The 23,582-nt window shown below is 36.5% G+C and overlaps 1 long non-coding RNA gene across 2 annotated transcripts in view; it reads left to right on the top strand.

The window, feature by feature from the left end:
* Positions 1-23,582, top strand: part of LOC111094521 — a 306,613-nt gene that overhangs the window by 176,776 nt on the left and 106,255 nt on the right. The window contains exons 5-6 of one of the 2 annotated variants that reach the window (XR_005385709.1): positions 12,443-12,679; positions 13,828-14,931. The exons of the other annotated variant lie outside the window; for it this stretch is intronic. This is a non-coding gene — a long non-coding RNA (uncharacterized LOC111094521). Of the gene's footprint in view, positions 1-12,442; positions 12,680-13,827; positions 14,932-23,582 lie in introns of those variants that run through there. 2 annotated transcript variants of the gene reach the window in all.

The raw sequence follows: 23,582 nt of genomic DNA, 5'->3' as shown, positions 1-23,582 counted from the left end.
CATCCCACCTGTTCCCTTTCTTCAAGAATCCTTGGAGATATCAGGAGGGACATTATATGGTGTGAGACTTTCAGCCTTTTACCCCTTTGATTATCGAAGAATTTTAGATGTCTGGAGTTTTGGGGGCATTCAGGTTGCAGGCACTTGGATTATGATTATAAAAGCCACTTTAAAGCACCTGTAGCCACAGACCTACACTTTTTATAAAAAAGAACAGTGCCTGAATTTTTTACCTAAGGTATTTGGACAAGGTTCATCTAGCTAGGCAAGGGTACATAGATTAAAATATTGGCTGAATCTCAGAAGAGGAATCAGGGTCAGAATGTGAATTTGGAAACTATGTAGAAGTGAAAGCCGAGATTCAGGGAGATAATGAGACAAGGGCAGATAAAGAAAGAAAGGAAAAAAAACACACACACACACACACACACACACAATGTCCTTTCAGGGATACATGTTACAAGGGTCTGGAAACAGCAAGAACATAGAGAAAACATCGAAGAAGATAAACAGTAAGAACGAAGAAGGTAGTTTCAGTAAAGGCAAGAGAAAAGAGATTTAACATTCTATAAAAATGGCTTTAATATGATAAATATTTTCTGCAGTGGAGCCCTGAATGATCTTGAACTATCTAAGGTTTTATTATGCTCATTTTTCTGTGTTTGCTGGCAGAGTGCAGTGTAAGGCTACACCTTTAGATAATGTTTTCACAATGGGGTCTAAAGCACTTTTTCTGGTTAAGCTTTAGTGTAGGACTTGCCGAGGTGGAAAGAGAAGTAAGATGCCAAATCCCATTTCTGGTGACCTTCATAATAGTGTAGAAATGGCATCCGCCCTAATGATTCCATTCAAGTGATCTAAAATAGAAACTCAGAAAGTCAGCAACTCACAGCCAACCTCCACCCTTTTCTCATTTTCCTTTGTTTTCATTTGCTCGTTACTGGGATCTCCTGATCTAAGGAGGGTTCCCATCCTTCCTGGCCAACCCCTGAACTCTGGCCAGCACTAATCCAGTGCTGAATTAGTGGTTCAGAATCCCTTCACCAGAGAGGTGAACAGAATGTGGAGAGGACAAAACAGACTGCTCTTTGGTATCCGTGGCTCATCTCTCATAAATAAAGCTGGCATTGGATACAAATGGAATCATTTGGTTAAAATCATACTAATGTGCTGAAACTCTTCAGAGTTTTCTGCTTAAGTAAATCTTCAGGGTTTCTGCTTTTTTTGATGAAGATTTCTATGTGTCCAAATAAAAAGAAATATGAGTAAAGGGAAATCATATTTTTGATTTAGAAAAAAAATGTTTTCCAAATCATAAATAACTTCCAACACAATTTTTAGCAGTTTTGGACTCATGAGTTAGTACATTCTTCGCTCTTAAAGTGAATTGAATTGTTAATAATATTACTTGGTAATTCTCTCACTCAAAATTTCTATTTTTTTCATCACCTTACACTTCATCTGTGCCAAAAGAAGTTTGATAAATAATACAATGAGACAATGCTGATGGAAGAGAGTAGTAAAATATGGAACATGGCTGACTTCAGAATACATGTAACTTGACACTTTCTCATTTCCTTTTTGGGGGCCCATATGGAAACTTCTACTTCCAACACAGTCCTAGGACACCCACCATGCTCCCTTTGGTGACTCAAAGTGCCAGATATAGATATCCAATCCTTAAACTGTCTTTGTAGGCTACTCATAATTGATCAGATGAAATGAATGGTTCTCCTCTTTACTTTTAGTTTCTGGCTTATTTATATTGCTACGTTAATTAAATTAGATTTATTTCTACCTCCACTTCAAAGCATACCACTGGGGTGGTTCACAGACACATATCAAATCATTAAAATGACACATATTGTTTCCCCTTCTTTTACTCAGCCACTTTTAAAATATCTTTTTTCTTAGCATCCTACCATGAGCTTTAGAAAGTAAACATTTTAAGGTAAGGTGAAGAATGTTATTGAATATGGCATTTGTGAGGACAATGATTCATGCTGTTCTTGGGGAGAAATGCACTAGAATGCCATTCTTTGACTATTCTTTAATTATTTCCTCCTTCTTGACTTAGAAATATTTGACTAACTACAAAAAAAAAAAAAAAACAGGTTAGTATTTTGATTGTGGTGTCACAATATTTAAAAATCAACTCAAGGAAAATTGCACATTTTCGATGTTAAATTTTATTAAGTAAGACCCTAGTATGGCTTTTCATTAATTCAGGTCTATTTTTGTGTCTTTCCATACAGTTTTAAAGTTTTTATTATATGGTTTTTAACATTCCCTGTTATAACTATTCCTGGGTATTTTTAAAAGATTTTATTTATTTATTCATGAGAGACACACAGAGAGGCAGAGACATAGGCAGAGGGAGAAGCAGGCTTCCTTCAGGGAGCCTGATGTGGGACTGGATCCCAGGACCCAGGGATCATGACCTGAGCCAAAGGCAGATGCTCAACCACTGAGCCACCCAGATGCCTTGTATTCCTAGGAATTTTTTTTGTTATTATTATAAATGGGAAGTTCTACTCAATTATATTTTGTAATTGACTATTGTTTTTATATAGCTGTCAAACTGTTAAATTTATATCCCACGTTTCTTATTACTTTTAGAAGCTTTTCCATTGGTATTTAAAGCAAAAATTTGAGTACTGGATGCTTGTTGTTAATAATATGTCACTGCTCATAAGCACTATCAGCATAGAAGTAGTAAAATTACATAATAATACAGATACATACAGGTATACATCTATATACATGCACACACATATGTACCTCTATATATTTCCCTAATATCTGATGTGATAGAGGAAACTGAATCAGTCTTTGGCAGTTGGTCTTCCATTTCTGACCACAGTAGTTAACAGAAACTCTACATGCCTTCCCATCATAAACAACCATAAAATTGGGCAAAATATCTGAGGAAACTGTTTTTAGGCACTGAACAGCAGGCAGCCTGGGGACTGTGATCCTTGGAAAAAGTAAACACATATGGCAAGCCCCACCAGGCTCTTGCTAACTGCTCAAGAGCACACAGGTGAAGGAAGCCCAAAGATTTGCAGTCATCCTGAGTAGAGGAAGCAGAGATAAAAATTCCTGATGACTTACGGGCTGACATTCCCAGGGCAGATGTACATGGAGAAGGGTGAGTGGAATTGAGGGAAGTAAAGAAGCCTACATGCAGATTCACTTCAGATCCTTGGCCAAGACCTATGCTGCATACATAACAGCAAAATGCTGAAAATCAAAGAAATAAATCCTAAAAGAAGCCACGGAAAAAAATATACCTTAAGGTCAGTGGAAAAACTATAGCAATGATAGGTAACCTATCATCAGAAACAATGCATGATAGGCTATAATGGAATAATATTTTTAAAGTAATGAAAGAAAAAGGCAACCAAGAATTTTATGCCTAGTGATAATAATCTTCAAAATAAGAATAAAAGTGGAGATAGTTCATCACCTTGAAAACTAAACTACAAAAAATAATCAAGGAAGTACAGAAGAAATGGAAAAGAAAAGATGTTTTGTTTTTAATTTTTATTTATTTCTTTAATTTCTTTTAAATACAACCTTCTGTTTGATGATGATAATAATGATAATAATAATATAGCTTGTTAATGTATTAGAGCCTAAACAAGATGACAATATTAGCAAAAAGTAAGAGGAGGGAAACAGAATATCACTATTGTAAGCTTTTTATATTTTTAAAAGTTTTAAAGTATGAAGATGAAATAAGTGCAATATTTATTTTAAATATACTGTGATATTTAAGAGTATATATTTTAATCTCTCTAGAGCAATCACTAAAAAATTAAAGAGATAAAGCTATAAAAATGTCAATAGAAGGAGTAAAAGTAAATATTAAAAATATTCAACTAACCCAAAGTATAAATATAGACACAGATAATTTGAAAGTAAAAGAATGGAAAAAGGCATGCCAACAGTAAGCACAAGAAAGCTGGGATATAGTGTATTTATATCAGAAACAGTGGATTTCAAAACAAGAAATATAGGCAAAGATGAGGAGAATTTCAGAATGATAAAAGGTTTAGTCATTCAAAATGAATACTGTAACAATCCTAAATATGTCTGTACCTCATAACAGTCATATGGAAATACATGAAGCAAAATTGACAGAATAAATAGAAATAGGTGAATTCATAATCTCAGCTGGAGATTTTAACACCTCTCTTAAGCAATTGATAGAAAAACTAAAGAAAAAATTTAAAATAGCCTCAGTTCTATTAAACAAATTGTCTTTGTAATAAGGGGAAAAAAAGTTTTCATCAGGAAAATTCCAGGTGTGTGTATCTTCACCTGTGAATTTTATCAAATTAAATGGGAAACAATGCCAATAATGCTTACTCAAATACTTAAAAAAAAACAAAAAACAGTACTATGTTGAATAGCAGTGGTGAGAGTGGACATCCCTGTCTTGTTCCTGATCTTAGGGGAAAGGCTCCCAGTGCTTCCCCATTGAGAATGATATTTGCTGTGGGCTTTTCATAGATGGCTTTTAAGATGTCGAGGAATGTTCCCTCTATCCCTACACTCTGAAGAGTTTTGATCAGGAATGGATGCTGTATTTTGTCAAATGCTTTCTCTGCATCCAATGAGAGGATCATATGGTTCTTGGTTTTTCTCTTGCTGATATGATGAATCACATTGATTGTTTTACGGGTGTTGAACCAGCCTTGTGTCCCAGGGATAAATCCTACTTGGTCATGGTGAATAATTTTCTTAATGTACTGTTGGATCCTATTGGCCAGTATCTTGTTGAGAATTTTTGCATCCATGTTCATCAGGGATATTGGTCTGTAATTCTCCTTTTTGGCGGGGTCTTTGTCTGGCTTTGGAATTAAGGTGATGCTCGCTTCATAGAACGAATTTGGAAGTACTCCATCTCTTTCTATCATTCCAAACAGCTTTAGGAGAATAGGTATGATTTCTTCTTTAAACGTTTGATAAAATTCTCCTGGGAAGCCATCTGGCCCTGGACTCTTGTGTCTTGGGAGGTTTTTGATGACTGCTATTCAACATAGTACTGGAAGTCCTAGCCTCAGCAATCAGACAACAAAAAGACATTAAAGGCATTCAAATTGGCAAAGAAGAAGTCAAACTCTCCCTCTTCGCCGATGACATGATACTCTACATAGAAAACCCAAAAGTTTCCACCCCAAGATTGCTAGAACTCATACAGCAATTCGGTAGCGTGGCAGGATACAAAATCAATGCCCAGAAGTCAGTGGCATTTCTATACACTAACAATGAGACTGAAGAAAGAGAAATTAAGGAGTCAATCCCATTTACAATTGCACCCAAAAGCATAAGATACCTAGGAATAAACCTCACCAAAGATGTAAAGGATCTATACCCTCAAAACTATAGAACACTTCTGAAAGAAATTGAGGAAGACACAAAGAGATGGAAAAATATTCCATGCTCATGGATTGGCAGAATTAATATTGTGAAAATGTCAATGTTACCCAGGGCAATATACACGTTTAATGCAATCCCTATCAAAATACCATGGACTTTCTTCAGAGAGTTAGAACAAAAAAACAAAAAACAAAAAACAACTGAACATTCTTAACCAACTTAACCTAATAAACATTTATAAGATATTACATTCAACGATAACAAAATACACATTCTTCATAAGTGCACATGGTACATTCATGAAGATGTATCATTGAAATTCCATTAAAGTTTTATTGACAGAAAAAAAAGGTTTTATTGACAGTATTCTCTGACAATGATGGAATATAATTATAAATCAATACTAATGAGCTATTTAATTTTTTTTCAGATATTTGGAAATTCAAAAACACATTTATAAATAGCAGGTTAAAGGAGAACTCAAAAGGGGAATCTGGAAAAAAAATCAAATCAAATGGTAATGAAAATGCAACATATACAAATTTGTGGTATGCAATCAAAGAAGTACTTTAGATGAAATTTATAGAAAAATTTGCTTTATTAAAAATGGAAGAAAAAAGGAAACATTGACAATATCGATCACCTAATTTTCTAGCTTAGGAAATTAGAAAAATCTAGAAAAAATTATTTTTTGTATAATTTTATAATTATATATTTGAATAACTATAATATATGAATCATGCCCAAACTAAGTGGCATAATGGAAATAATAAAAAACTAAAATATCAGTAAAATAGGAAACAAAAGGCAATAGAGAAAATGAAGGAAGGAAACATTACTCTTTTGAGGATGAATGAAATTAATAAATCCTATGAAGACTGATCAAGAAAAAGAGAAGATGCATGGGATACCTGAGTAGCTCAGTCAGTTGGTGTCCAACTCTTGATTTCAGCTCAGGGTCATGAGATCTAGCCCCATATCTGGCTCCATGCTAAGCATAAAGCCTGCTTAAGATTCTCTCTGTCTCCCTCTGCCTCTCCTCCCCTACCCCAGCTTGCATGCATGCATGTACACACACATGCATGCACACTGTCTCTCTCTCTCTCTCTAAAAAAAAAAAAGACACCAATTACCACTATTGAAAATGAAAATGCAATATTATTTCAGATCCTACAGTTATTAAAAATATAATAGGGGAATAGTATGAACCTTTTGCCAACAGTTAATAGACTTTAATGAAGTAGGTGAATTCATTGAAAAACACCAATGCCAAACCTGGTTGAAAATGCTATAAAAAAATCTGAATGGCCTGATTTCTACTGAATACATTGTATTTGTAATCAAGGAAACTTCCCACCAAGAAAACTCCAAGCCCAAATGGTTTCACTGGTGACTTTCATGAAAAATTTGAAGAGAAAATAACAGCGCTTACCAAACTCTTTAAAAATATGGAAGCTGAGGAGGTATCATTTTCCAATGCATTTTTAAGACCAGCACAACTCCGATTGCAAAATGTGACAAAGAAGTTAAAGAAAAGAATACTCTAGAATAATATCCTCTATGAACATACATATAAAACAATTAGCTAAATATTAGCAGATAAAATTCATTAATACATTTAAAAAGATGACATATCATGATCAAATGTCCTTTTTCCAGGATTTGTAGGTTCTTCCAACATTCAAATGTAATATATCATAAAGAATAAAGGAGAAATGTCATGTAATTTTCTCAATAAATATGCAAAAGGGGGGACGCCTGGGTGGCTCAGCAGTTGAGCATTTGCCTTTGGCTCAGGTCATGATCCTGGAGTGCCAGGATCGAGTCCCACATCAGGCTCCCTACACGGAGCCTGCTTCTCCCTTTGCCTATATCTCTGCCTCTCTCTCTCTCTCTCCCCATCCTTCATGAATAAATAAAAATGAAATCTTTAAAAAAATATATGCAAAAGGATCTGACAAAATCCAATACATAGTCATAATAAAACTCAAAGAAAACTAAGAATAGGAAGAAATATTTAGAATTTAGAAAAGTTGCAATATACAAGATCGGAATGCAAAAATCAATTATATCATTGTTTATTAGTATCACGATACACAAATTACAAATATTGTAAATAATATTTAAAATATTATTTATAAAGTTATCATAAAAACATAAATTACTTAGGAATATATTTAATAAAAGAAGGGCAAGACCTCCACATTTTTTGCATAGAAGTTGACAAGCTAATTTAAAAATTTATGGAGAAATGCAAGAACTGCTAGGATAGCCAAAACAATTTTGAAAAAGAGAAACAAACTTGATTTCCATACTTACTATAACACTGTGACAATCAAAGCAATGTTATACTTAAAAACAGACAAAAAGATCAATCGGACAGAATGAATAGCCTAAAAATTGACCCATGGGTTTATAGTCCATCTTTATTGATTAGGACGTCAAAGTAATTCAACAAATGTTGCTGGACATCTACTTAGAAGAAATGAACATGTATTCCTAGTTAACACTATAAGAAAACATTAATTTGAAACGGTGTGATGATCAATTTTATGTCAACTTGACTAAGTCGTGGAGTACCCAGATATTTGGTTAAACATTATTCTCGATGTACCTGTGAGGGTGTAATTGGATGAGATTAATATTTGAATAGGTAATTTGAGTAAAGCAGATTGTCCTTTCCAGTGTGGGTGGGCCTCATCTAATCCATGAATAAAGGAGAATAGAACAAAGGCCTGACTGAGTAAAGGAGAATTCACTCTCTCTGCCTGGTAGTATTCAAGTTAGAACATGGGTCTTCTGCCTTTGGATGCAGATTCGAACAGGAACTAGATCTTCAGCTCTCCTGCTTCCCAGGCTTTCAGGCTTGCAATAGAGCTACATTATTGGTGTTTCTGGGTCTCTAATTTGTCAACTGCAGATTTGGGGACTTCCCAACTTCCATAATCATGTGATTTAATTCCTTATAATAAATCTCTTCATAGAGATAATGATAGAGATATTATCATAGATATTATTAGATATATATTAAAAATATATTATAGAGACATATACTTATTTATCTATATCCATGGATAAAGACAGAGATATTATCACAGATATTATTAGAGATATTACTAGATATATATTAGAGATATATTATAGAGATATGTATTATTTATCTATATCCATAAATAACTTATTGCTTCTGTTTCTCTAGAGAACCTACAAGAGTGTCACAGACCTAAATATAAATGCTAAAACTTTAGTTAAAACTATTGAATAAAATTTTCATTCCATTGGGGTATGCAAAGGTTTTTTTTTTTAATTTATTTATTCATGAGAGACACACAGAGAGAGAGAGGTAGAGACACAGGCAGAGGGAGAAGCAGGCTCCATCCATGCAGGGAGCCCAACATGGGACTCGATCCTGGGTCTCCAGGATCATGCCCTGGGCTGAAGGCGGTGCTCAATTGCTGAGCCACCTGGGCTGCCTGCAAAGGTTTCTTAAACAGTATAAAAAGAAAAAGGGGAGCACAAGTATATAAAAAAATGGAACATTATCATAATTAAAACTTTTACTCTTCAAAAGACACTGTTAGGAAAATGAGAAGGCAAACCATAGACTGTGAGAAAATATTTGCAATATATCTGACAAAAGACTTCTACTCAGGGTATAATAAAGACTCAGGCATAAGAACACAGCCATCTCCACTTAAAATAATGTTTGAATGGACACTTCACAGGGTTGTGGGGGCAGCTAATGAGTGCATGAAAAGATGTTCAGCATTCAACAGTGACTCAACATTGTTGAATCCATAGCCATTAGGGAAACACAAGTTAAAAACACACTGGGGGTGCCTGGGTGGTTCAGTCAGTTAAATGTCTGACTCTTGATTTCAGCTCAGGTCATGATCTCAGGTGTTGTGAGATTGAGCCCCACATCAGGCTCCATGCTGGGTGTGGAGCCTGCTTAAGATCCTCTCCCTCTCCCTCTGCCCTCCACCCACCTCTCTCCCTCTTTAAAACAAAACAAAACAAAAAACAAAATGCTGGCATATTATTTCACATTTATTTCAAAAAGACTGGTAAGTGGACATTCTGTGGAGCAACTGGAACTCTCATATACCGCTGAAGGGAGTTACAAATAGTAAAGCTTTTGGAAAATAATTTCTTAAAATGTTAATCCTGTAAGTATCATATGGCTAGTAATTTCATTTCCAAGGGGAAGTGAATGCATATATATCCATATGACCCAAAACTTTAGTCTGAGAAATGAGTGTGTATATATATATATATATATATATATATATATATACACAAAATGTTCATGAATGTTCATAGAGGTGTTATTCATAGAAGTTTCAAATTAAAAGTAATTCAAATGCCCATCAACAGGTTAATGAATAAACAAATATTGGTAGAGTTCTACAACAGAAAACTGTCCAGCAATAGAAGTGCATCAGTTGCTGATACCTGCAGTAGTAAGGATTAATTTCACCAATACTATGTTGGGCAAAAGAAACCAAATCTAAGCTGTAAAACTAATCTGTGATGCTATAGATCAGATTAGCACATCCTTCTGACACGTGGATTAATTTACTGGAGGCACAGGGAAAATTTATAGAATATTGGGAATGTTCTATATCTTAGCTAGGTTGTTGATTATTTATACACATTTGTCAAAATTCATGGAACTGTATACTTAAAACAGTCTTATTCTAAAAAAATTATACTTCAAAAAAGTTGATTTTTTAAAAATCGTAGCATTTTCTTAAAGTGTAGCCTGCGTTAATTTCCATATTTTGGTGGTGTGGGTAAAATATACACATTGGAGCAACTCCCTACTTAGTTCTTTGTCTACTTCATATTAGCAAAAGGACAGAAAGGGTAGGTTCATTGACAAATATAATCAATATCTGGAGGTTTTGGAGATGCGATTTATTGACAATGTCTTAAACATATTTCACTTTGAATATAAATACATTATCTTTTGATGAGATTATTGCAAGCTAATTGAAATAATTGGTGGGGGAAGATCCTCATATCTTTGGGGCAATTAATGTGTTCCACTAAATATATCAGGGGAGCTTAAGGACAGGAAATGAACACGCTGCCTCATTTAGTTCTCTGTAGAGCAACAGAGCTAATTAGAGAGGAGGGTTATAAGCATTTACTAAGCACCAGTCATGTATCTGGTCCTTATGTATACATGACCTCATGAGAGTTCTAGAAGGTCAGAGTCCTTATGTCATTTACTTAAAAGATGAGGAAACCAAGCTTGAGTCCAATATGAATTGGAAGAAGCAGACCTATATCATTACTCAGACTGTGGCTCTTGATCTACCCACTGAGTCTTAGAATTTGGTCAAAAGAGTGTCTGCTTCAGAATAGTCTAGGGTCTTGACTAACATGTAGATATATTGGCCTTACCTCAGACCTACCGCTAGAATTTCTAGGCATAAGGATCTGAACTTTTGGCAAAGGCTCCAGGTAATTTCTAATTAGCTCCAAAGTTTAACAACTGTAGTTGCACACAATAGTCAAAGCATAGTCAACACTCAACAAATGCCCATTACTTAGCAACTGACTGTGCATGTTTACATGTTTTTCATCTGAATTTTGCATGGGAAGTAACTACTGTTCTTATAGTCCAACTTTATGTATCTAAGATTTCTCAGTAAACTCAGAAGTTCTTTGGTTTGTATTCTTTGTTTGCAACAATTAAATAGCAAGAGTTTCTGGTAGTCATGAAATGAGTTTCTAGCACTTTAAGTGCAAATGACTTCCAGAATCTAATACTTCTATCATGAACTCTCAGGAGTTTCTATTGTTCACTAGTTTTCCTTTTTATGAATTGTATTTTATTTTCATAGTTCGGTTCCAGATTTTGTCCCAGTTCATAACCAGAAAGGTCATTTCTGGGTTTGTATTTTTTCATCTAGGGTTTCCTCAGTCTGTTTCCACATGAAAGAGAGCATAAGAGCAAGTGAACATTGGATTCCAAGCATTTTTGCCCAACCTTACCTAATAAAATAGTTTTTATGTTTCTTAAACATAATCTGATACTGTTTTTCTTAGCCTTGCAGATAGTAAATCCACTGGCCTGATACCTTTGTATTATGCTCATCCAACTTGAAAAGTTATTTGGTCTGTCATTCTTTCTCCTTTGCCCCAAAGCACCATATACACCAAGAGCCATAGAGATAAGTGGCAAACATTTGAACGTGTATACTTTGATCTCATTCTCACCATATATGTCCTCTCTTCTGTTGCAGGAATGTTCTAAATGTATTCCATGTAAATCATTTACTTGTCTATTTTGCCATTGAATCTGAAGTGAAATGAGAAGTGATTTAATGTAAGGCCATACAGTAGCTATACCAATTGACTTTTTACTTCCAACAACTAATTCCTCTGTGTGTGTGTTTAAACATAAAAACATCCATAGTGCCTCAAACAAGAATATTTGTAAATGCTGTGGACCAAAATACTAGGATATGAAGTTTACACCCAGAGAAGATAATAATCAGTCCAGTTTTAAATGTCCTTTATCTAAGAGGCCAGGGCATTGGAAGCTTATATTGCAGTAAGTTTTAAAGTTTCCTCTGCCAAATGAAATGAGCATTAGGTAATTCTCCTATAATTCCAAAACTTCTCTAGTTGACTTTAAATTTTTACCCAAGGCTTGAAACATATTTGTTTTGGGTTCATCAGTTCCACTAACCTCTCTGTTCAGGAAACTGTGTTCATAGTCTATTACATGGCTTTTGGAATGGGTTCAGGAGACTCTAGATTTTCCCATTTGCACTTTATGTATCAACTTCCATATTTCTTCATATGTAAAGTGAACATACTGATTGTTGTTGTAGTCTTCCTGGGAATTTGTATAGATGAATTTGTTAATTAGATGGAGTACTTCAAGATCTTAAAGGAAGGATGTTTCATAGATAAAGATATCATTATAATTTGTGTGAGGTTCTGCTTTATGGGTGGGATGATCCCCTCTTGAAAAGGTCACAGAAATGGCCCAAAGGCATGTGGAATGACAACAATCTGATCTTCCCTATTGCAGAGATCCCTGTCCCAACACCATTGTCCCATGTTTCCTGGCTCTCCACCGGCAGAAGCCTTAAACATTGAGCAACATTTTGGCTTGGAGAAAAACTAAGTGCATACTTGCCTATATTCCAAAACCAAGATGACGTATACTTCCAATTGAACAGATGTGGTCAGCCGTTGATTGGACCCAGAAGAGAAGAAATTAAAAGCATCCAAAACAACACTAAGTAGGAAATAGGGGTGAACAAAGGTGAGAAGATGCATAGCATCTCTCCTTTCTTGTCATTATGATTTCTTTCCTCTTACTCCTCTTTTTCTCAGTAAGGAGGTTTTCCAAGTCTTTTCCTCTCTTTGGCTTCCTTTGCTTGGTCATAAGAGATGGGTGTGTCCAGAGTAGCAAATCTTTCCCATTACCTTCCAAGCACTCACAATTGAGCAGGAATTTTGAATGGGGCTTAATAAATATCGCCAATTTCCATAATTCAAGGACTTCTATATCCATTAAGGGGCTCTCCAGGCCCCGTGGCATTTCTCATTCTGCTTCCAGGTGCCCCGTGTCTGTTACCGATTTCATTGAACATCACCAACTAAATTCACAGAATCATGGAATAATCGAGTTGGAAGAGGACATGAAGTTCTCAGTCCAGACTTCATCTTTCTTTCACCCCATATAAAAATCTCCTCCTTGATATCTCTGCAGAATTTCATTCAGCCTCAGCTCAGACAGCTCCAAACCCTCACACCCTAAGAAGACATGTTTGTCTGGCTCTAGAAATTCAAAAGTTCTTCACCCTGAGCCAGAATCTGCCTTCTGACTTTGTACCCTTCAGTCTTAGTTTTCCCTCTAGAGCAACATGGTATAAATATAATCCCCCTTTCAACTGAATTTCTGCTAATTCATCCTGTATTTGGTTAAGCAGGCTGAGCTCTTCCTCTGTCTTCTGTGTGAATCTGTTGTCCACATGACTATATGCTGAGCTTGTGGTCAACTATAAGGCTGCCATCTTTTGTACATACATTGCTGTAATCCACCCTTCCCTTGTGGTGCACTTTATCCAGGTGATTTTTTTTTTTTTTGAGGCAAAGTGGGAAGGCTTTATATTTATCTCCTTCGAATTTCATTCTATTAGCTTGAACCTATCATTCAAGCTTTTCTCCAGTCTCGATCTAAATTATTTGCTATTCCTCCCCACCTTTCTGAATCATCCACAGATTTAATGTCTGCTTTCTTTATAGTCTTCTAATGGTTGGTGAGGATGATAAAACAAACAGGGCTCAGACATCAGGAGGGAAGATCTCCTTTGAGGGTGTGGAGTGACTTTTGTCAGGACTCAGCCCACATCCCCCCAAATCTTTGCATGTTGACCACAGGTGTACTTTCCCCCTCTCAACCAACAGTTGTCTTTTGGCTCGTGCGCTGCCTCAGGCTCCCAGAGCCCGTGTTGCCTATGCTCATGGAGACAGAACCTTTCCTGGATGCAACAGTTTTCCTGGAGGCAGCCCTCAACCAACAACCACTGGATACACTGGAGGATAAATACCCCAGCTCTCTTGTACCTAATGCAACCATCTCTGAGGTGTGACTTCTTTTGTTATCAGAGCCTCTCTATAGGATTAAGTCAAAGCAGTCTCCATGGGGCTTTGTCAGATAACATGCTCTTGCTGGCTTACAGTGTGTGTGTGTGGGGTGGGTGGGGGGAAGGTGGTGGTGTGCACGTGTTAGTAAATTATATATAAAATCAACATCCCTAATCTGATAATCTGATAATCACTATTTGTGTGCAATAGCTCTTTTAGCACATATATTTTAGTTTTTTAGAATAATTTATTTCTTCTGTTGATCTGTTTATTATGTCAGTTAATACAGAAGCATATGTAGAAGAGGTAGTTCTTTCTCACCCATTTTTTTAAACCACAGTTATATGGATGCCTTTTTAATTTGAAGAGTGTTCTCCTGAGTAGACAGTATACAGCAAAGTATAATTAAGAAATGTTACCTTGTTATTGTTTATGTCTTAATGTTATATGTGTATGCGCCTGGTATTAAGCCTCCTTACTTTTTTCTTTTGTTCTGAATGTGATTTTAAAAGGTGTTTTCACTGTTGGTACCATACATTTATTACAAACTGAAGTCATTCTCCAATACATCAATTCTGGCTTTTGTTGTTGTTTTTATCATATGATAGGCAAAAAGTCCATCATGGCAAAAATCAAAGAGATTTCAGAAGTTTATAAGATGAGGTGGTTATATATAAATATATACATATTATTAATAATATGTATATATTTATATAGCTATTTTCAATTCTCCATTTCTACTTTGCACATGCTCTGTATTAAAAAGCATCTCCCATATCTTCTTCTGATTGACCAGCTTATAGACTACTTTGATGAAAATTACTTCTATATTACTATAATAAATGCTTTGTATCATCATATCATATGTGTTTTATTTTTCCACAGCGCTTATATCCTTGGGCTTAAAGTTTTCCAAGCAGTAAAAGACAGTACTTTTCCTTAATCCTTCTAAGAGATATTTCTGGATTGATCTAGGTAGACTGTTCTATTGTCATATGCTAGCTCTGGCCCAGTTACTTCTGTTATTATCCTTGATGCTAATGCTATTAAATCTGAAGCCTTGCATTTGGTCCCCAAACGTTGTTTTCTGTTATTTTATTCAGTGAACCTGAGTATGTACCCCCTTGCTCTTCCTATTTCTAGATTACATCACTTCAATTTTTTAAATTTTATTTTTATCTTGTTGGCCCAAAGTGAGCTACCTCATTTTTTTTAAACAATTTGAAGGTATAAGCATACACATAAGTAAAAATACACATACATGGATTGATAAGTCATATACCTGTGATCTCTATTATATCGAGATTCATTATTTCCATCTTTTTTAAATCAAATTTTAATTTTATAGGGTAATGGAATTTTAAGCAAAAAATCCTTCAGATAAAATGTAATCCAACCCCATAATACTTTTGTTGATGCAGATATTGAGAATAAGAACTGTAGCTTATACAAGTTAATGGTTATATTGAGTGGTCTAAATTTAGATTTCTAGTTTTGTGTTAAAAAGATATTCTTCTTAATTTAGCATATTGCCCATCCTACCCATTGCCTCAGGTTGTAAGTGACCATGAGAAGGGAAAATAAAATTGGTTATTTTATCTTCCTGGTTAAGTAGAATAAAAATACTGGGTTGTGGCACTGTCTGAAAAGAAATATTTTAACTGAATTTGGGAAATGCCTTTTTGGGGATTTTTAGTAATAATGCAAACCTTGTCCCTCATTAGGTAAAATGACAAATTGCAAAAGGGTCATGTTTCTTAGAAACAAAACACATGCTGCATCTCATAGATGTGGGCAGCACCGCAGAGTAGCAATGTTACGGTAGCAGAAACACTAGGTAAGGATATGCATGTGTTTGTTGTGTTTCCTATTTCTCTTCGCTTTTTTTTCCTGTCTAGGGAAATTAACCAACTAGCAGGGAAGCAAGGGATCTGAATGCATGGGGAAACCCAGTTGTTCAAGCTTGTCAAAATGCATATTGAAAATTTTTCATCAGCTCACTTTGAAAAATACTCTATAACCTAAACCTAGTTCAGTGAGTCGCAGCAGGTGTTCCAGATGGTAGTTTAAGAATGTCTGTGGGAGACATGGAAGTAATTCAAACAGAAGAGGGTCTTTTTTTGTTGTTGGAAGAGGGGATGATGGATACATTTCAGGCAGAGGCAACGTTTGTGTTGAATTTGAACTATAGGTGAGATGGACATTCAGTGTTTATGCCCAGGTTTGTATTGGGCCCCAGAGACCTGACTGGACCAGAGGCAGTTCACTGAATTCAAACATCACAATTAGGCTGAGAAAAATCCAAGAGGAATATACTTTTTTTTTCACCCCTGATGACCTGAGACACTGTGTATGCTTCAGTTTCCCTACTGATCTCAGTATGTATGTCTTTTGTTTACAACTGATGAGTGGAATAACCTGACAACACTAAAGTTAAGAAATTTCTCACATATCCACTGGATATTTCTCTAAAAACCCTGCACTTATTTCTTTTTGGACTATATTTACCACACACAATAATGTTTTTCCATCTAAAAAACACAGTGACTCTTTTTGCTAATCAATATTAACTCATACGGGTACGCTTTAGATACATATGAATTTTTCAGTATACAGTTGATTTGAAGTAGAATAAGGATTTTTTTTTTTTTTTTACCCATCAGATATCATGAGAAGAGTAAGTAAAAACAGGAGTATGGATATATAAGTAAATGGCAGAGAACGGGATAATCCCGGTCCTTAGAGAAATAAACCTCTACTAATGTGTGAACAGATTTCAACTGATATCAGTGTTGTGAACAACACTAGTTTTGTTTCATCGTTTGAGGGAAAGAATGAAAGGAGAGAGAATAATGTCCTTTTTTTACCCTACTAGGTTGTGAGACTGTCATCGACATTGGCTTTAATCCTAGATAATCAACTTTTCTAGCAACTGAATACGAGGAAGGAGGGTTTGTTAGTGAGTTGAACAATTTCCAAACTAGACTCAACTTCGTTTTTTCTACTTCCTGACATATTGGCAAATCATTTTTATGAGCCCTTATGTGATTCATTGAGCCATTTGGGGAGGGTCAGAGGGCAAGGGTGCCATTTACCAGAGCAGGTTTAAGCTGGGGAAGGCGAGGTCAGAGGGGAAGAGAGACCCTCATTACTCTGGGAGGATTCCGGGGGCCAGCTCTGAGCCTGCCCAACCGTGTTAGGCTCACACTGGGTGTTTGTTAGCACAAAGCACCGAACTGCAGGTGTTCTGCACTCTACAGAGTCTTCAAAGATCAGCCTCAAATGTTTCTGTTACTATAAAGAGGATTAAAAGGATTTAAAAACATAGCAGGCCTGTCCAACTGCTAGCATATTTGCCAACATTTGCCAAGAGGGGGGAAAACAGAGTAGGCTATATCAGCTATAAGTCCTGGTAGTTGAGGGAAACATACTTTTCAGGTTTCTTTTTTTCCCCCTTTTCTCCTTTTTTTAATAGCCTGAACGTGGAACTATAGCACTTTCAACTGGAACTCATTAAGAATTCATGGGGCAGAAAATGTAAGGGGTTCTGGAAATAGGGACTTTGAAAGGCCAGAAGTGAGCTATAAATAAACCGCTGCTGATATTCATTTTTTCCCTGGTGGTTAAATACACTTATTACACTGGAATGCTCACGTGGAGTAAACCAGGTGATTTTTGACCTGAAAACCCAGTTTACATTGAGGGGCACGTTGACATTTATGGACTTACTTACCACATATAGGTATCATAACAGCCATTACACATTCTCAGAAAGCACTTCTGCTATCCTGTATGGGTTGCCCATATTGACAGCCATCACCTGCAGGTGAAAGTATGAGGTCCAGGCATCTGGAATCGTTGTTAAGGCACCAGTGTTACTACTTATCATTAATGGTTTTTAACATCAAATTCCAACTTCCTTGCTTTCAGCTTTGCCCTGGTTCAATAACCTACCTTTAGTTGTTCTGGTTCCCCTACACAACACACTGATTTTTTAGCAATGTCCAGTGAAGAGGCTGAGAACTAAGTTAGCTGTGTACCTCGAGTAGATCAGATAACCCCTCTGAGCTTAGCTTTATATTGATCAAGTTGGAGTAATACTAAACTACTCTAATCCTTCTCATAAAACTTGGCATTTTAAAAAAGAGATTAGTCTGAAGCTAAAGACTTCCTTGCATGTATTATAGATAATTTGTGAAGATACATGCACATATACACACGCACACACACACACACAGAGCCATATCTCCCATTCACATTATATATGTCTCCAGTTTCTAGGTACTTTTGTAAGAGTTTGCTTTTATAATGGGTGTTGATTTTGGACCACACTGCAGAAACCTATTATTTGAGGATGTCATATCATGTAATGTTTGTTACAGGAATTCCTAACCTGGATCCATGGACACTACATACTCAAAGATGAGCTTTAGAGATCTGCGCCCCAGAAAGTGAATGCAAACATTTAGTCTGCAATATATGCATCTTTCTGGAAACAAGTTTCATCACTTTTGTCTGGTTCTCAAAGGAGTCTATAAGCCTCCAATGTATTTAAGAATCACTATTCTGCAAACTCTAGGAATGTAAGGCAATGACAGAGTACAGGCTTCCTCTCCAAAGACATAGACAACTCTTGTTTTTTTCTCATAGCTCTTCCTTTTTTCTTTCCTCCATTTCATCATCTGTAAATAAGGTGTAAAATAATGCATTTTGAAATTTAAATTAATGCATTTTTAACCCAGTGTGTGGTAATACTCAATAAGTATTAGATGTTGTTTTAATATTTTAATATCATATAGTACCTTGATAGGTGGGAGAGCCATGCAGGAGATTTTGCCTTTGATAAATGTGACTTTGAGGAGCTTGAGGGGATCGAATACATTAGTATGTACCAAGTAACAGTGAGATTACATGGGAAGATGGCAAAGAGATGATACAGAGAATTTTGCATGTGTTCAGATTGAAAAGTGATCTGTGCTAGCAGGAGGAGACAGGAAGACCAGATAAGCAGGGGTTAGACACTCTCAGGAGATTGAGGGAGGAATGAATTGGCTTTCGGTGCTCAGAAGCATCCAGAGATAAGTTTAGCCAGACAGATTGAAGCAAGACTGTGGAGAGTCCAGAAGGGCATGCTGTGGAAGTTCAAGATTTGACCTGGAGGTAATGGGAGATTTAGATGATTTTGAGCAGGATAATCACATGATGAAAACAACATATTCAAAGCATTAATTTGGCATATGTGGGCAGGTTAGCCATGTGAGGAGGGACTGCTGTCAGGGAAGGAGCTGGGAGCTATGGCAATAATCAAGGTGTGAGGTGATGAGGGCCTGCTCCAGTATGGGAATGTTTGTGGAAGGTGCTGGGGATGGGGGCGGTGGGGCATGGATCCACCTTAATTGCTTATTTGCTATGATTTCTGCTTCCAACTGCAGTTTGCCTTGGCTACTAAACCTTCCTGACCCTGAAATATTCACACCAGTCCTCCAACAGGGGAAGGAAGGAGGGAAAGGAGGTAAGGAAGGAGAGAGAGAAGAAAGGGATTGCTGGAGCAGTCAGACTCAGGCCTCTAGTGTGGAGATTGAATTTTAATCAACAAATATAATCTCAGGGAAAGGAGCAGGAAAAGGGTAAAGATGTTCATTTGGACTTAGTCTTTTTAGGAATAAGTTCTTTGCAAAGAACCAAATTGACTACGGAATGAGTGACTTAATTCTACTGTTTATACCAGAAAGGGCTGTACAATGCAGAGAAAGAGTCATTTGCTCTTTTAATTGAGCTTCAGGTTCACATCAAGTGGTGGCTTTCAAACTTTTTTGACCAACATTCCATAATAAAAAATAATTTACATGGCAAACACACACACACACACACACACACACACACGATGTATATAATTGAAGTAACAGTTATATAGAACATTCCTACTCATACTACCTATGATGCATTCTGATATTTTTCTAATCTATTTATGTTATTATATATGCATATATTTTTACAAAGGATGGTTGTGACTCACTACATTGATTTTTTGATCAACTAATGTGTCACAGCCTTCTCCTTACAAAAACCATAGATCTCTAAGGACTTGGACTTCAGCTCCAAGATCAGGGGATTCGTGTGTTCACAGGCATAACTGGAATGTTTTTGTCTGCTTTTGTTTCCTACCCACCTGCCTCACCCAAGGCTTTATTCTGTCTGGTGTTTCAAAAACTGAGAATGGATGGAGGCCCCTGCTCCATTTAGTTTAGAACTCCATTTCAGAATCTGATCTCAGATTCAGTGCCTGCACCCAAGCCCCCTGGCAGTGCTGTCCAATTCACTAGCTTGATAGTCCTCACTTGGGACATGGAGCCCACACACAAAGATCCATCAACAAGGTTTGTTCCCTAATGAGACCTGAACCCAGACACAATGGCCACAATTGGTACAGACATTTTAATGTCTTGGGCTGGTTCCTTATATTATCCTTGGCTCTAGTGGACCAATGCACACACAGTAACATTCTTTACCTGACGTTAGCTGTAATTTCAAACTAGGTGGAATTCTTTCCTACCTTTGAAACCACAAAATAAAATCAAAGAAATAGGATCTTTTGCAGACTGTGGCTTTGCATTGACGAGAAGAGGTGAAAGGCAAGCACATGGCCTCAGGTTGGAAATAACTTTTAAAATGTCTGATTTTGATCATAAGGCCAAATTATCTGGGCACACGGTGGTCATTAAAGCCTCCTGTCTGTAAGCCCCTCATATGTGTATATGCATACCTGTAATTTAGCATTCTGGCTTAATAGTAAGTAAAACATCAAAGCAGAGAAGGAAAAGTGAACCAAGGCAATGAAAATCAATCTGATTGAAGGGGATTGGGTCTGCCTATGAACTCAGCTAGTTATCAATATTCTGGAAAGAAAACAAAATGTAGGGGATCAATTCTAGGATCCATAAATCAAAATGGGAGTGCAAATATTTCTACTCTGTGCTCCTGTTTTTAAGAAGACTAAGGTTCTGAGGATAACTCTGATGGAAATGAACTCCATTATTTTTGCAGTGGTCATTTTTCTTTTAGGAACATGACCTACTTGTAACCTGACTTTGACCATCTCCCTGGAAATCTGAGTATGTATTGGAGACAGTGTTGAGTGTTTTGGTGGGCTTCTGGTTTCTTTTATAGTCTAAGGATTGGGTGGATATGTCATCTGCTCATTTTCCATCTAAAGCCCCAAGTCAAATGGTTCTAGGACTATGGTACATTAATCCCCAGAAGGAAGTCAGTAGATGAGTTTTGAAATTATATGGAAAATTTTGTGTATATGTATGAGAATGAATTTTTCTAGGAAGAAGGCCATAACTTTCATCAGTCTGCCAAAAAGATCTGCAAAAAGTTTAAGAATCACTGCAACAGAATATCACTAGCATGCAGAGGTGTCAACGTAATGTAATCATCAGGCTCTATCTTCAGGGACCATTCGAATCATGGATTGGAAAGTGAAAATACCAAAGGCAACCACAAGCCATTTGACCACATGGAAAATGGCTTCAGTCAGAGTAGAGAGCTGGGGTAGGCTGGGACATGGTTTGGATTCCTGTGTAAGCCAGCTTCCTTCTGCTGTGTGGCTATACACTTCGTGACAACGAACTCATAATATCAAGGACCACCTGTAAAACAGGGGGCTATTATAAGAAAGACAGTATAAATCCATATCTACCACTGGGAAATCAATTCAGAACTCATGTCCAGGTGACAGCAGCCCATACCCATGAGATATTATCAGAGACCTATGGGCACCTAGATGGATCTCCATTCAATAGAGTTATCTTTCAAAACAGTTTGGAGCTCACTTCTCTACTTGGTCCTCACCATTCTATTTTTAGACTGTTCTAGTTCCTGCAAAGCCTCTTATGATTTTATGTGAAAAACAGTTCTCCTGGTTTCTATTCATTGATCTTAATTCTGCTTTCCAGAGATTCATAAAAGAAGTCTACATCTGCCACGTGAAAACTAAACAGAATGTCTTAATAGCATCATACCTTTAGAAAATAACCAAATTCATTTGGTAGCAATTTTTTAATTTAGCATGTTAACCAAACTTTATGGTTTATAAAATATTTTTAGGTACATTATCCCAGCAGGAGGGATGCCTGTGTGGCTCCGTGGCTGAGCACCTGCCTTTGGCCCAGGGCATGATCCTGGAGTCCCAGGATCGAGTCCCACATCAGGCTCCTTGCATGGAGCCTGCTTCTCCCTCTGCCTGTGTCTCTGCCTCTCTTTCTCTGTGTGTCTCTCATGAATAAATAAATCTTTAAAAAAATAAAATAAAACCCAGCAGGAATTATCATATCCATTCCTTTTATTTTTATAGGTGAAAAATTGAAGCTCATTAAGATTAAGTGATTTATACAAAACTATACAACAAATAAATGGAAAATCTAGGATCAGACCTTGTATCTTTAATTCCAGGTCATGTGCTCCTTCCATTTACTTACACTGTCATGATTATTCTTTCAGTCATTCAAACATTTAGTATGTGAATACTAGTCTCTCACTGAGTTGTTTTCTTCAGGCGCAATACCCTAGCTTCCTTGATTCAGCTCTCAAAACTGACATATGCAGCCCTTCTAATATTGTGACTTCTATTCCTAGAAACCCTCCTCATTTTGTCAATGCTCTAGGGACTGGGCTCCTCGACAATATTTCAGAAGTGAAGGGCAACAAGGGCTAGGTATTTACCACTTTCTCCTTCCTTCCAAGGAAGATGGAGACTAAGAAAGCTGTATAGTTTATACTACCTAATAGCTGATACTGAACCATTTACCCCTGAATCCCTGAAGTCTACAATGATAGCTATCCTCCAATATGGGCCTGGGGATTTTTTGCTCTTCTTATTCATTCTCTTGTGCAGTCCTCTGCTACATTAAAAAGTGCTGATCTGTGTAAATAATAGAATATCGTGGAAATAATGGAGTGTATATCCAAGGCAAGGTTGTAAAAGTTATTTCATTATTTTTACTGCCTTCCTATCTTTGGATAACCTGTTCTGGAAGAAGCAAGCACTATGTTGTGAGAAAACACGAATAGCCCTATATTTAAGTCCCTGTAAGCAAGGACCTGAGGCTTCTTACCAACATCCAGTGCTGCATTACCAGTCATGTGGGTGAGGCATCATGGAAGTGAATTCTTTAGCCTTCATCAAGCCTTCAGATGCCTTGACAATGGCCAACTTCTTGACTGAATTCTTTTGAAAGACTCTAAGCCACATCCATCCAGTTAAGCCATTCTTAAACTCCTCATTTTTAAAGATAGTTTGTTGCACAGCAACAGATAACTAGCACATCTATTCAATAAAATATGTGAAACTCCATATTGTGCTTTAGATTCACACTCAGACAAAAATACTGATCATCTAATATAATGCCATGTATTTTGTGAAATGTTTCAAAATAAACTGTTTTGTTCACTTTTTATGATAACTCTATTATAAATGCATAATTATCCACCCTTTTTATTGCATAGTAGAAATAAGGCTCAGAGAGGTAAAACAACTTAACCATGGTCTTATATCTAGAAAGTGAAGAAATTAG

This window comes from Canis lupus, chromosome 38, assembly GCF_011100685.1.
Source record: "Canis lupus familiaris isolate Mischka breed German Shepherd chromosome 38, alternate assembly UU_Cfam_GSD_1.0, whole genome shotgun sequence".
NCBI classification, from domain to species: Eukaryota; Metazoa; Chordata; class Mammalia; order Carnivora; family Canidae; genus Canis; species Canis lupus.
The sequence above is the reverse complement of the archived record's forward strand: the minus strand, read 5'-3'. Positions and strand labels throughout refer to the sequence as shown.